The sequence below is a fragment of the Onychostoma macrolepis genome, chromosome 23 (genome assembly GCF_012432095.1).
Source record: "Onychostoma macrolepis isolate SWU-2019 chromosome 23, ASM1243209v1, whole genome shotgun sequence".
In the NCBI taxonomy this organism is placed as follows: Eukaryota; Metazoa; Chordata; class Actinopteri; order Cypriniformes; family Cyprinidae; genus Onychostoma; species Onychostoma macrolepis.
The window spans coordinates 14,571,272-14,583,779 of NC_081177.1; positions in this window are offsets into that span (position 1 = coordinate 14,571,272).

Genomic DNA, 12,508 nt, shown 5'->3' on the forward strand with positions numbered 1-12,508 from the left:
GAAAGATGACTGCCTGGGTCTTGACACATATTAGACACTATGAAAAAGCCATTCGTATTTGACTCTGATGTACAGTATAAGATTGAAAGTAAGTGGTCCGTATTTCAACGTGCAAATTACGTGTTTGCTAAATCTCTGTTAATTCTAGCACAATAAACAACAGCAATAATTCACACAGAGTAAAATTTGTGGCCTTTATGTAAAAGAGCTCATTGTTCTGTTGAACATTCTGCATGTGCACGTGATGCACAACTCCAGGGGAATTTGTAATAAAATACTGACATCTGTGTTGCCAGAAATTCACTGTAAAAGTAATGTTTCTGGACATTTTAATGTCATATGTCAATATAATGTTATACACTGGCATTCAGAAGTTTAGGATTATTAAGATTTTTATGTTTTTTAAAGAAGTCTCTTATGCTCATCAAGGCTGTATTTATTTGATCAAAAATACAGAAAAAAACTGTAATATTGTGAAATGTTATTGTAATTTCAAATATTGGTTTCCTATATTAATATACTTATAATATAATTTAAAATCTTTTCTAACAATAAAAGTCTTATTGATATCACCTATCACTCTTTATCAATTTAACACATCTTTGTGGAATAAAAGTATTAATTTCTTTTAAAAAAAAAAGAAAGAATAAATGTACTGACCCCAACCTTTTGAATAATAGTGTATATTGTAACACGAAATTTCTATTTTAAATAAACACTGTTCTTTTTATCTTTTTATTTACCAAAGAAACCTGAAAAAATGATCACGGGTCCAAAAATAAGATGCACAACTGTTTCCAACACTGCTTATAAATCAGCATATTAGAATGATTTTTGAAGGATCATGTGACACTGAAGACTGGAGTAATGATGCTGAAAATTCAGCTTTGTTTCACAGGAATAAATTATATTTTAAAGGATAGAAAACTGTAATTTTAAATTGCAATAATATTTCACAAAATTAAATTTTTTTTCTGTATTTTGGATCAAATAAATGCAGCCTTGATAAGCATAAGAAACGTCTTCAAAAAACATAAAAAATCTTACTGATCCCAAACTTTTAAACGCCACTGTATGCCTAGAAAAAATGGGTAGTTAGTTGTTAAATTAGTAGTCAATAAATACATTTCATTCATTTATTTTACTGTCTCTTACTGTAAATTGTATGACAATTCATACTTTTTACTTCTTTTTTGAGCATTTTACAGTAGAATTGCATGTATTGTCCAGTTAAATCAATGTATTACATATAATTGTATTCCTTTCCCATTAAAATTTCTAACATTTTTAAGGTTTGGTAACCTGTTATTATCTCCACATATTGGCATTCAAGACTTGGCATTCAAACTACACTCTTAAAAATAAAGGTTCTTTATTGGCTTTAATAGTTCCATGAAGAACTATTGACATTCATGGAACCTTTTTTTTTTTGGAAGATTATTAAAATGTTCTTCACACTAAGAAAAAAATATATATTTAGGGAATCCAAAATGGTTCTTTGAATGGCATTACTGTGAAACTCCCTTTTGGATCCTTTTATTTTTAGTATTTTTTATTTTATTTTTAAGATTCTGACACAACAGTTTCTAAATTACCTTGAGATAAGAAAAAACTGAGAACATCTCTGTAAATACTGTAATGCTGAATTTGTAGAACAATCTATGTTTTCCCAACTCTTTTTGGAGAGGATAATACTATTTGTTACTCAAACAGGAAAATTTGATGTAACAATTACGCAAGTGCCAACTTCAAGTACATAAGTATCAGGGCCAGTGCTAACAGAGGCAAGTATGTATATTTGAAGAGTAGAAAGCAACAGAACAAACCATGGGTCATCGTTCCTCAGTTCAGACCTGCCCTGTAGCCTGTAAAATCCACCTGCCTATATAGAGGAAATAGAGCTACTGTAGCCATACTGTCAGATGAACAACCTCATTGCTGTAATTGGTGTCACAGTAGTGTTTCGTGTTTGTTTTGTTTTGTTTAAATTAAATTACTCCACCGCATGAAATTTAATGAGAATGTGGGATTATGTATTTTATGTTGAGCTTGCTAAAACACCCCAGACATTGTTTACTATCTGTAAATGGCAGATCCCTCCTGACCATCTCTGTGGACTAAAAGTGCTGAGTTGGTTTTAAACTGGCTGGAAAACACCTAAACTTACAAGATAGCTGGTTTTGAATACATTAGACACTTGAATATTCATAGAGATATAAAAAGTTGATTATATTCACAAGAAGTAGTGTCTGCTTTGACCGGATGATGTTTGACTCGTACATCTCAAAATAAATCTACAAGAAGTCGCAGACTTTTTAGCCTACAGATCAGGAACACTTATTAGTCTTCCTTATTTCTGTACAAGATGACTTCACTTCTCCAGTAATTAACCTGAGTAATGATAATCAGTGTACAGGAATGACTCAATGGACAAATCTTATCTGAGTCACCATTAAATTCCTTATCACAGCACACATCTCCATGTTTCTGTTAACTAAGGAATGACCTCTATAAAACATAAGCTGTAAAGTTATGGCCCTTTCTCACATGCACCTCAGCGATCAGTGCAGGCAGGCGTAGATAACTACATTAGATCATTACCTCACATGGGCAAAAGCCTCTTGGTGTACAAACCTATTTAACAGATACACATCTGCGGGATGTGCTGATGTGGAGTAAGAAAACAGTTGGTTTAGCTATGTATTCATTAACTGGTAATTGTGTGTCACTCATGTACTTTTATTAACATGGCAGGCCATAGGTGTAAATGAATTATTTGATTTGAAAACATTTTGAGTAAAATATTTATGGATAAATCTGTTTAATTGATTTTAAGCTTTATAGTAATGTAAAACACTTTGTTGACATGTTTTTATTTTATGACCACATTAATTGACATTCTGAAGGGAAGATTTGTTCTTGTAAAACAGTTACTTTATTTAAGGTATACACTTTCCTCTTATACAATTACATTTAACTTATGTTTAATTAATAATATATATTTTTTAATTATTTATCATCATATTGATATATCAACTAACGTCTAAGGCAATTAATTATCAAACACCGTCATTATTGTTTTTAAATGAATAACGTTCAATCACACCCATAATGCTTTCAAATGGTTTATTTGCTTTTATAACCGCATATTAATTGACAGTCTAATGGAAAGATTTGTTCTTGTAAAAAGGTTTTTGTAATCATTTTTAAAATTAATCATCATATTGATTTGAAAATTCTGTTTTGTACCAAGGAAATGAATTATCAAACACTGTCATTGTTTTTAATTAATAACGTTCAGTCACACCCATAATGCTTTCAAATGGTTTATTTGATTTTGACCGCATATTAATTGACAGACTGAATTGAAGATGTTTTCTTGTAAAACAGTTACTTACACTTTCACTGTTGTGCAATTCAGTTTAATTTATTTTGAATTCTAATTTTTATAGTATTAATCTTAATGTTGATTTAGAAAAAAAAATGTTATGCGCCAACCGATATGCAATGAATTATCAACTCTGTCCTTTCTGTCCTCAACATAGCTGTAATACTTTTGCATGGTTTTGTAATGTTTTTGCACAATCCCACCACTAATTTCTCCTCCTCTCATTTCCACACCTGTTCGTTACTTTGTCAGTGATGACACAGAGACTGAACCAGTACAACAAATTCAAAGCAACTCTCTCACAGTCTGAAAATAACCTGCATCAAACGGTCAAAATATTCCACCATTATCTGATCAGTGTTGCAAGAAGGACGTTTACATGCGCGCTACAGCGTGGTGCAATCGTACTTTGAGTCTCATCACAGAAGACAATATGACATAGCACATGTCCTGCCCTGATCGTCTTCTCTGTGTGATATGAGGCAGCGATGTCATGTCCTATAATCAGTCACCCATACCGCCTGCCTGGGGCTAAAAGTCAGAAGGTTGATGTAACTCCTCTGCCTATTTTCCCCTTTGAAACTTCAAACTCCAGTTTGTGAACAAAGTCCTGTCTATCTCCACAATAAGGATCTCCGACCACTGACCAAACTCCATTTGTAACCACTGCCTATTTGTACTTTCTCTCCAATGACTCTTTTTCATTTCACCTGTCTGACCAAATGGGAATAACAAGTAGCACTACAAAGGTGGATGTGAAATGCACATGTTGTGGGAACCGGTGGCCTACAAGGAATAACATGCTCTTGGAGTACTCGGGAATGTGTTTTACGTGGGAATATGAGTGTTTTGCTTTCTTTTGATTTTGAATATTTGATAAGAATGGGAGAAGACGGCAGTAATATGCTTACTAAAGCTCATTCGAGGTCAGTAGAAAAGCCTCCGTGGATTGACTGGGGTAGATGGCACAGATATGTGAGTATGGCGACATAGTGAACACACAACAGATTGTCAACAGATTGGTTGGTAGCCTGCAAGCTCACACGGCTCGTGTCCCTTTGGGGGAAAATGTTTACTTTTGCTTACTCAAAATGATCTTTTTTTTTTTTTGCATGGCTTTTATTTGTAGTTTTAAACTGTTGCAGTGTTAATATCACTTAAAGTCAGACTGCTGAAATGTATCTTTATACTAAGCGTGGTGGGACTGATAAGTGTGGATAATGCCCCTCCCCTCCCCTCTGTCTTAACCTTCTTTTTTTTTAGTCTCATACGGCTGCGGTGCTTTTTAAAGGCCTGTCGAGTGTAAATCGATGGTCAGATGCGAAATATTCCTATAGCATTTTGGACATTTTCATTGCTTTTTCTTTGATGGTTCATATTCAGTTTTAATTGTATATTTAATTGGCTGATGATAATCAAACTAAGAATTTAAAGTATTTGCTAATCAAACTCTTGTCAGCACCAAGAACCTGAGAATCATGTCATGTGATCTATTGCTTTGACAAATGTTCATGCCTTGTTAAGATTTTAATACATAACTCAGGTGCAAATGAAGAGAATTTACAAGCAAAACCTGTGATTCCTGCCAAGATGCAGTTCATGAGGTTGTTAGTGGCTTTATGATGGCCTAGATTTTGGACAGATTTTCAAAACAACTTGAATTCATTTTCTTTTTTTATGACAACCTTTTTCTGCATTTTTAAATGTCAATTTTCTGATTTTAGTTCCAGTGCATTTAAACAAAATAGTTAGGATCAAGATACACTTATAGATTTTAATAATATTTCCAATTTTAATTAAATTTTGCAGTGTGTTTTTGTAATTTTTAGTAGTTTATGTACAGTATATATTATTTAATTGTTTAAGTTTCAGTTTTAGTTATCTTTAATGACCCTGGATACTGTGTCAAGTAAATGTCTTTTTAGTAGTGTGTTCGATTTTAAAAGCCATTTTCTTAAGAGACAAAACCGTCCTCCTCCGTAACGATTAACAGAGACAGTTATCTATGAAGTTCCCATAGTCCTCACCCATCACGGTATTTGTAGTCTAGGTAATCATAAACCCCTAGGGCCTAATATTGCACAGCCTCCATAAAGTATTCAAGTTTAAAACTCAAAATCATTGGGTAATAATATGTTTGACAAAAACGGGTCACATTTGGCCAACCTTTGCTGTTACTTTCTGCTTATCTCTTTCTATGTCATGCTTTACATCAGAAACATGATAAAGCCACTGATATGATTTTGCCCTGGTGCTTGTTTATCGAGTGATCACAGCTTTATGGGATTACATACTATTTGACAACTTACGCTACTGAAATGATCAAGCTTCTTTGTTACTTTCATCACATTACAAAAGCTCAAGTGGCTCTGTGCACATCACGCAAGTAAACAATTGCATCAATAAACATTTGGAGCAATGCTCTTTGTAAATCAATCACATCTTCTGATAAAGCTCTGTCAATGATTAACTGTTTTTCTGCTGAGAATCGGTTTGGCTGTTGACCCAATCATATTTGCAGGCTGAGTGATGCTGCGTGGACAGTTATCACTCACTTGTTATCATCAATCAATCACCTTTTCATCACAGTGTACAGCTCACGAGAACATTTTACCCAAACACGTTTAACTTTACCCCAGTTTATCGAAGCTAAAGAGTCTTAAGTTAACATACTGGGGCTTGGTGAACTTTTACTCGTTTGTGCTGTTTTGAAATCATTTTCTTGCGGTCTGAGTATCACGATAGCACAAAACAAAGTACATAATTGTATAATGAATATGGTGTTTTACAAGTGTGATCATTATTTAACCGCTTTAACGACTCAATGGAAACTCAGCACAAGAAGACTTTGGAAGCCTTTTTCCCTCCGTATTTTTCATTAATCTTGGATGATGTCGGCATTTCTGTAATGATACATCACATTTCGATTCTCAGATGTCAGCCTGTCAGATCATTTTTTATGCCATTATTCTATAAAAATTTCATGTTTCATTTTTTTAGATTACATCCGGAGTCAGATATTATGGGCATATAGAGTAGGTTCCAAGTAACTGAGAACATTTGATTTAAAGTGTAATGTAAATAAATAGAACATTTTATAATTTTGCAAAATGTAAAACAAATAAATGTTATAATGTGAAATTCTTTGGTCACTAATCAAATAAGTAATTTGATTAATGTTATTTTACTGTCATTGATATACTATTATAGTTTTTATTTTGAATTTTTATATTTTCTGTTTTCATTAAACTTTTAGTTAAAGTTTTGTTGCTTTGCCTATTTTTTATTTTTTTGGTAGATTTTGTTTTGTTTATATATATATATATATATACTACTAAAAAATGTATATATATTACATTATATATATATATATATATTCGGTTTTAGTACATGTTGGCAACTAGCTGAACTTATTATATTTCAATTAAAATTTTCAGATTTTTAAAGATATTTTAAGAAACACATCTGAGAAGGTGTCCCAACATTTTTAGTGTGCACAGTGAAGTACTATTAAGCAGCTCCTTCATGTGGACAAAGCTTGCAATTACATCTGCAAAGTTCTCAGTGTTGGGCCTTCCTGAGTAGAACCGCAAAGACTTCACCAGTTGTCAACTGAAATTCTCAAAAATCTCAAGTCTGCAGTGATTTTAATAAGCACAGCCAGTTTTCCATCCATAACAGCCTTTCTGACATAAAGAAGTAAGCCCAAACCAGACAAAGTTTACACTCTGATCATAAGACAAATATTCTGCACAAGACTTTTTTGAAGACCTTCAACAACTTTTAGCTTTAAAATGTTTCATTGTGCTCCAGTGCGTCTCTTCATCATTGTTCTAATAAGTGTCATTACTGCCTAAATTGTTCCTATATTATTTGTAAACTCTTTTTCATGTTTTTTTTTACCTTTATCTTGTCAACAAACGAAATAGAAGTCACACAGATTTTTGGTGAACGACACTCTATTTAGGATGCAAACAAACTCTCGTAATCTACCTCCCGCACCTTCTGCCTCGACTGTACTAAAAGAGGCAGTGAATCTGCGCTCACTGTACCTGGTGTGGTGTTGAAGTGGCCCGTGCCATGTCCTTCATACATCCTGAGAGCTGGCAGGGACCCCCCGCTCCTCAGCCTCCTCCACACAATGAGCTATCCATTCAGTCCTCAGTGTGTCTCTGTGAGTGAGTGTGAGAGTGTGTGAGGGAGCCGGCATTCTCACACACGCTGACCGGCAGCTCGACCTAATCTCTTAATGCCTGTCACAATGAGATTTGATTGGGAGCTTGAGCGCACGGCCTAATAGTGTCAAGTGTACAGAGCGTATAATTCATATCTGGCACTTCCTGTTCCCGAGGCCCCTGGATTCTCCCTTAATTGGATGGGAAACATTAACTTGTCATTTTGATGAGTGTGACACCGGTGTTTAGTCAGTGAAGATACTTCTGAATTGAATAGTTTTCTGGTGCTGAGGAGAGAATTGTATTGAGACATCACTTACAGTAAGCTGTCTGAACTTTTGGAGAGTGATAACTAGTAGCCGAGTTTTAGCAGAATTGTTCTGGTGCCAATCCGGAAGGTACCATTCAAAAGTATGGGGTTAGGAACATTTTAAAAATGTTATGCTTTTATGCTCAACATGGCTGTTTTTATTTGTATTCTGGAATACAGTAAAGAGAGTAAAATTGTGAAATACTGTTACAATTTAAAATAACGGATCTCTGTTTTAAAAATATTTTTTAAATATAATTTATTCCAGTCTTCAGTGTCACATGATCCTTCAGACATCAGTCTAATATACTCATTTGCTGCTCAAGGAACATGTTGTGATGCTTAATGATTAATGTTTCAGTATTTATTTGATGTAGATGTTTTGTAACATTATAAATGTCTTTACTATCACTTTTCATCTATTTAATGTGTCCTTGCTTTAAAAAAATAATTCATTTTTAAAAACATTTCGACTGATGTCAAACTTTTGAACAGAAGTATATTTAACGCCCACTTTCCACCATCCAATCTATCTCCAATTTTTACATTTTTGAACTTTTAGTCATGTATATCCTGGTTACTAGGAAAGATTTAAGTTTTTTTTATGCATTGCATGATGCATAAAATAGCACAGAGGATGTATATATCATGTGCATTGATTGTAAACAATATATATTCTTTGTTGCTGACGCATATCTATTTTTAGCATCAAGATTTATATGAATGTAAAAGGAAATATCGATTTGTTTTCATCTTTTAAAAGGCTTAATTTTAAATAGTCCTGCAGTGTGACAAATTATTTCAATTTTAAATTTCAATTTAGCCTTCAAATAAAATAAATATGAATAGCATGGCATAGCATAGAACATGTAAACTTTCCAAACGTATTCATCAACTTCCCTAATATAAAAAATACATATAACATAAATAAAATATATAATGTAATAAGTCAAGAGTTAAGCAGCACTTTTAAAGTATAGATGTGGATTCAGTTGCTTAATTCCAAGTTTGAAAGCCTCTAGAAACTCTGCGGCGTACTGAACACAGATGAGTTCTGTGATCAGGAGAAAGAAACACTTCTGTGACTATTGATCAAGAACAAATATTTCCAGACATGGAAGAGAGTTTTTGTAGAATTTCTACTTTTAGCAGCATTCCAAACATTTTGTGCCGTGGTGGCTTGTTGACTTTGGTGGCTGCTTGTTCTGGCCTTGAACAGTCTCTGAGCTGACAGCTGGAGCCGCTGGACCTCCACCATAAAGTCACTCAGCATTTCAGGGCAAACAGAGTTCCTTGCTCGAAAGGTGTTCAACAGCACTTCTTGTGTTTAATTTTAGACGGTGATCCTGTAAGTTAACTATTTGTGCAAGTTCTAAAAGGCAAGCAAGTATTTCATGTTACTCCTCATATGCTGCTATAATGTAACATAAGCTTTGTTTTGGATTTTAAAAAATTACATTTTTTTTTCATCATATTTATATGAATAGGCAATGAAGGTTGAAGAACTAGTTAAAGTTGCATGGAAAATAAAAAATAAAATTTTTACTGTGTACTGTATATCTTGCTTAATGTTAAAGGAATAGTTCACCCAAAAATGAAAAGTTGCTGAAAATGTACTACCCCAAATGTGGATGAGTTTGGTTCTTCATCAGAACAGATATTTTGTATTACATCACTTGCTCATCAATGGATCCTCTGCAGTGAATGGGTGCCGTCAGAATGTGAGTTCAAACAGTTGATAAAAGCATCACAATAATCCACAGGTAATCCACACAACACAATTCATTTTAAAATTAGTCCTCTTTCCTGCTTTCTCCAGTAAAAATGTTGTCTTGTTTTAAGTATTTATTAATATTTTAATTAGCGTTTCAGTTGAGATATGTCAATTACTTGTGGATTACTGTAATGTTTTGATCAGCTGTTTGGACTCTCATTCTGACGGCACCCATTCACTGCAGTTGATCCATTGGTAAACTATGTTATAATGCAAAATTTCTCCAAATTTGTTCCAGTAAAGAAACAAACTCTTCAACATCTTGGATGGCCTGCAGGGTGAGTACAATTTAAGCAAATATTCATTTTTGGTTGAACTGTTTCTTTAATTTAGAAATATGCTATTGTTCATTGTTCACACTAATTCATAGTGTTTTAAATCTTGCAAATATATAGCAGTTTTACTGTTAAAAAAATGTATTTGTATGCATGTAGAAATTAACATTAAACTACTTTAATAAATGCTGTAAAATTATTTTTCATGTTTAATTCATGTTGTGTTAGATAATGTTAATGTATGCTAATGTGTTTGAGCTTCTTTCTACATGATGTTGTGTCAGCAGCATTTCGCAGTAGGATTTACTACAGCACTGCTTTGTGCATTCTTTGTGTTCACAAAAAACACATTACAGCAGCTCTGAAATGATCTGGACCACAAAGCGGCTTAATCACAGTTGCCACGAAAATGCAACAATAATGTAAATGTTTCAGTACAGACTAGAGTTCTACTAAGACAAATGTGTGGCCATTAATAAAACCACTGAACTCATTCAAGTGTTGACATATACAGTATGATTGTAATTGTTTGACAAAGTGTGTTAGAAGATACTAAGAGATGCTGACTTAATGACTGATTGTTAGATATTATATTTCATATGAATGTCTGGCCTATACAAGAAATTGACTGAAGCATCTAAGAACCAGTGCCAATTTATATGAGACTAGAGGGGTGCTAAAGTTGGCTTACTCCACCATTGTTTGCAAAGCAGTGTGCGTCTACCATTATAATTCTATAATTGAATATAAATTAAAAAATAATGAATAAATAAATACATAAAGTTTAACTGTTCAAAAGTTTGTCAGTAAGATTTTTGAAAAAACAAAAATAATAGTTTTATTCAATGAGAAAACATTAAATTGATCAAATGTGAGAGTAAAGAAATTGGTAACACTTTACTTAATGCCTTTCTGCATATGTATAATGTATTATAAAGGGTTATTAAAGGCTATAATGCATTATAATTATTCACATGCATTGTAATACATTATATCTTTTCATAAACAAGTATAACTGAATTTAAAATGCATAGTGTAACAATGAATTGATAAGTATTACAATGTACTGTATTAACTGTGGCTACAATTATTCATGAGATTGTACAATGCATTATAAGGTGCATTACAAGGCATATTTAATGATTTAACTCTTATAACGCATTATACATCAAAAGCTTTAATTAAAGTGTTACCAAGACATTTAATAATGCTACGAAAGATTTTTATTTCAAATAAATGCTGTTTTTAATTTGGAGGGGGAAAGTATCTCAGTTTCCAAAACAAAAAACTAAAAAAATTAAGTAGCACAACTGTTTTCAATGTTTCTTGAACACTAAATATAAAAATGTTTTTGAAATTGTAATAATATTTCACTATATTACTATTTTTACTGTATTTTTTATCAAATAAATGCAGCCTGGTTGAGAATAAGAGATTGTTTCCAAAAACATAAAAAAATCTTACTGACCCCAAATATTCTACTCCTTATTTTTAAGTAAAAAAAGACTAAAATAAAAAGAAATCGCTTTACTATATGATATTGTCATGTGTATTGTTCTGCTGTAGGCCTATTTTTTAGCTGCACTTACTAAATGTATCACTAACGTTTGGTCTGAAGATTAAAACCTTTTATATTTTTGAGATCTTTTATAATGCCCACTTTGTTCCAGCACTTTACTTTGAGTCATTCCATCCCAGCAAGAAAAGAGGAACTTCAGCCATTCTGCCCTTCTCCTGCAAATAGGCCCTATTTACCAGTCATTATGGATATGCCACACCTCCCGAATTACAGCCGTGCACCACAAGCTCTCACGAATGGCGATGATAGCTACCATACTGGATGAAATGTCTAGAAACAACATGCCCATTCAACAACACGTTCCACCAAGATCACCAAAGCACCCACCATGTTTTTCCTGAGAGCAGTCGGAAGAGACCGAGCACTTACCGTATGGTGGATCCATATGGGTGCTTGCCTGAGCATTCACATTGACCATGTTGTCTCTTCTGCTCCCCACCACTGTATTTCACTGATTTTGCTCTATTACGAGTGAAAGATGATGAAGAATTAACACACATAAGTTTTGCACAGTCCTCTGTGTTTCTGGTGAAGGTGTTGTTGGCGCAAGGTAAGGCCGGTACTCCTGTTATCTTATTGATTTTCCTAATCTGGGCAAATGTGGGTGGAGAGGTTAAACAGTAACCAGGCTTGTATAGAGACCAATCCATATGACAGCTGTAGCTATGGCAACAGGATGATAGAAACTCAAACAGACAATTTGTTATAATTTTTCTCCATTTGTCTGCATCTTTTTAAACTCATGCCAAATTCGGGAAGGAATCTTTAGGGTAGGAAGAGTTTTGTTTAGTCAGGCACGAGTGAGAAATGAAAGGAGTGGAGGGTTTACACAGACTCATTTAGCTTTTCTGATTTGTCTGATTCCCATTACTTTGATAAGAAATAATCCAAATGTACCGTTTGACAACATGCCTCATATCAGCTTTCATTTCCGCTATACTGTAATTATTTGTCTTTAAACAGACTGACAATGCTACCCCATTTTAATTTTATACAGTTTGAGACAT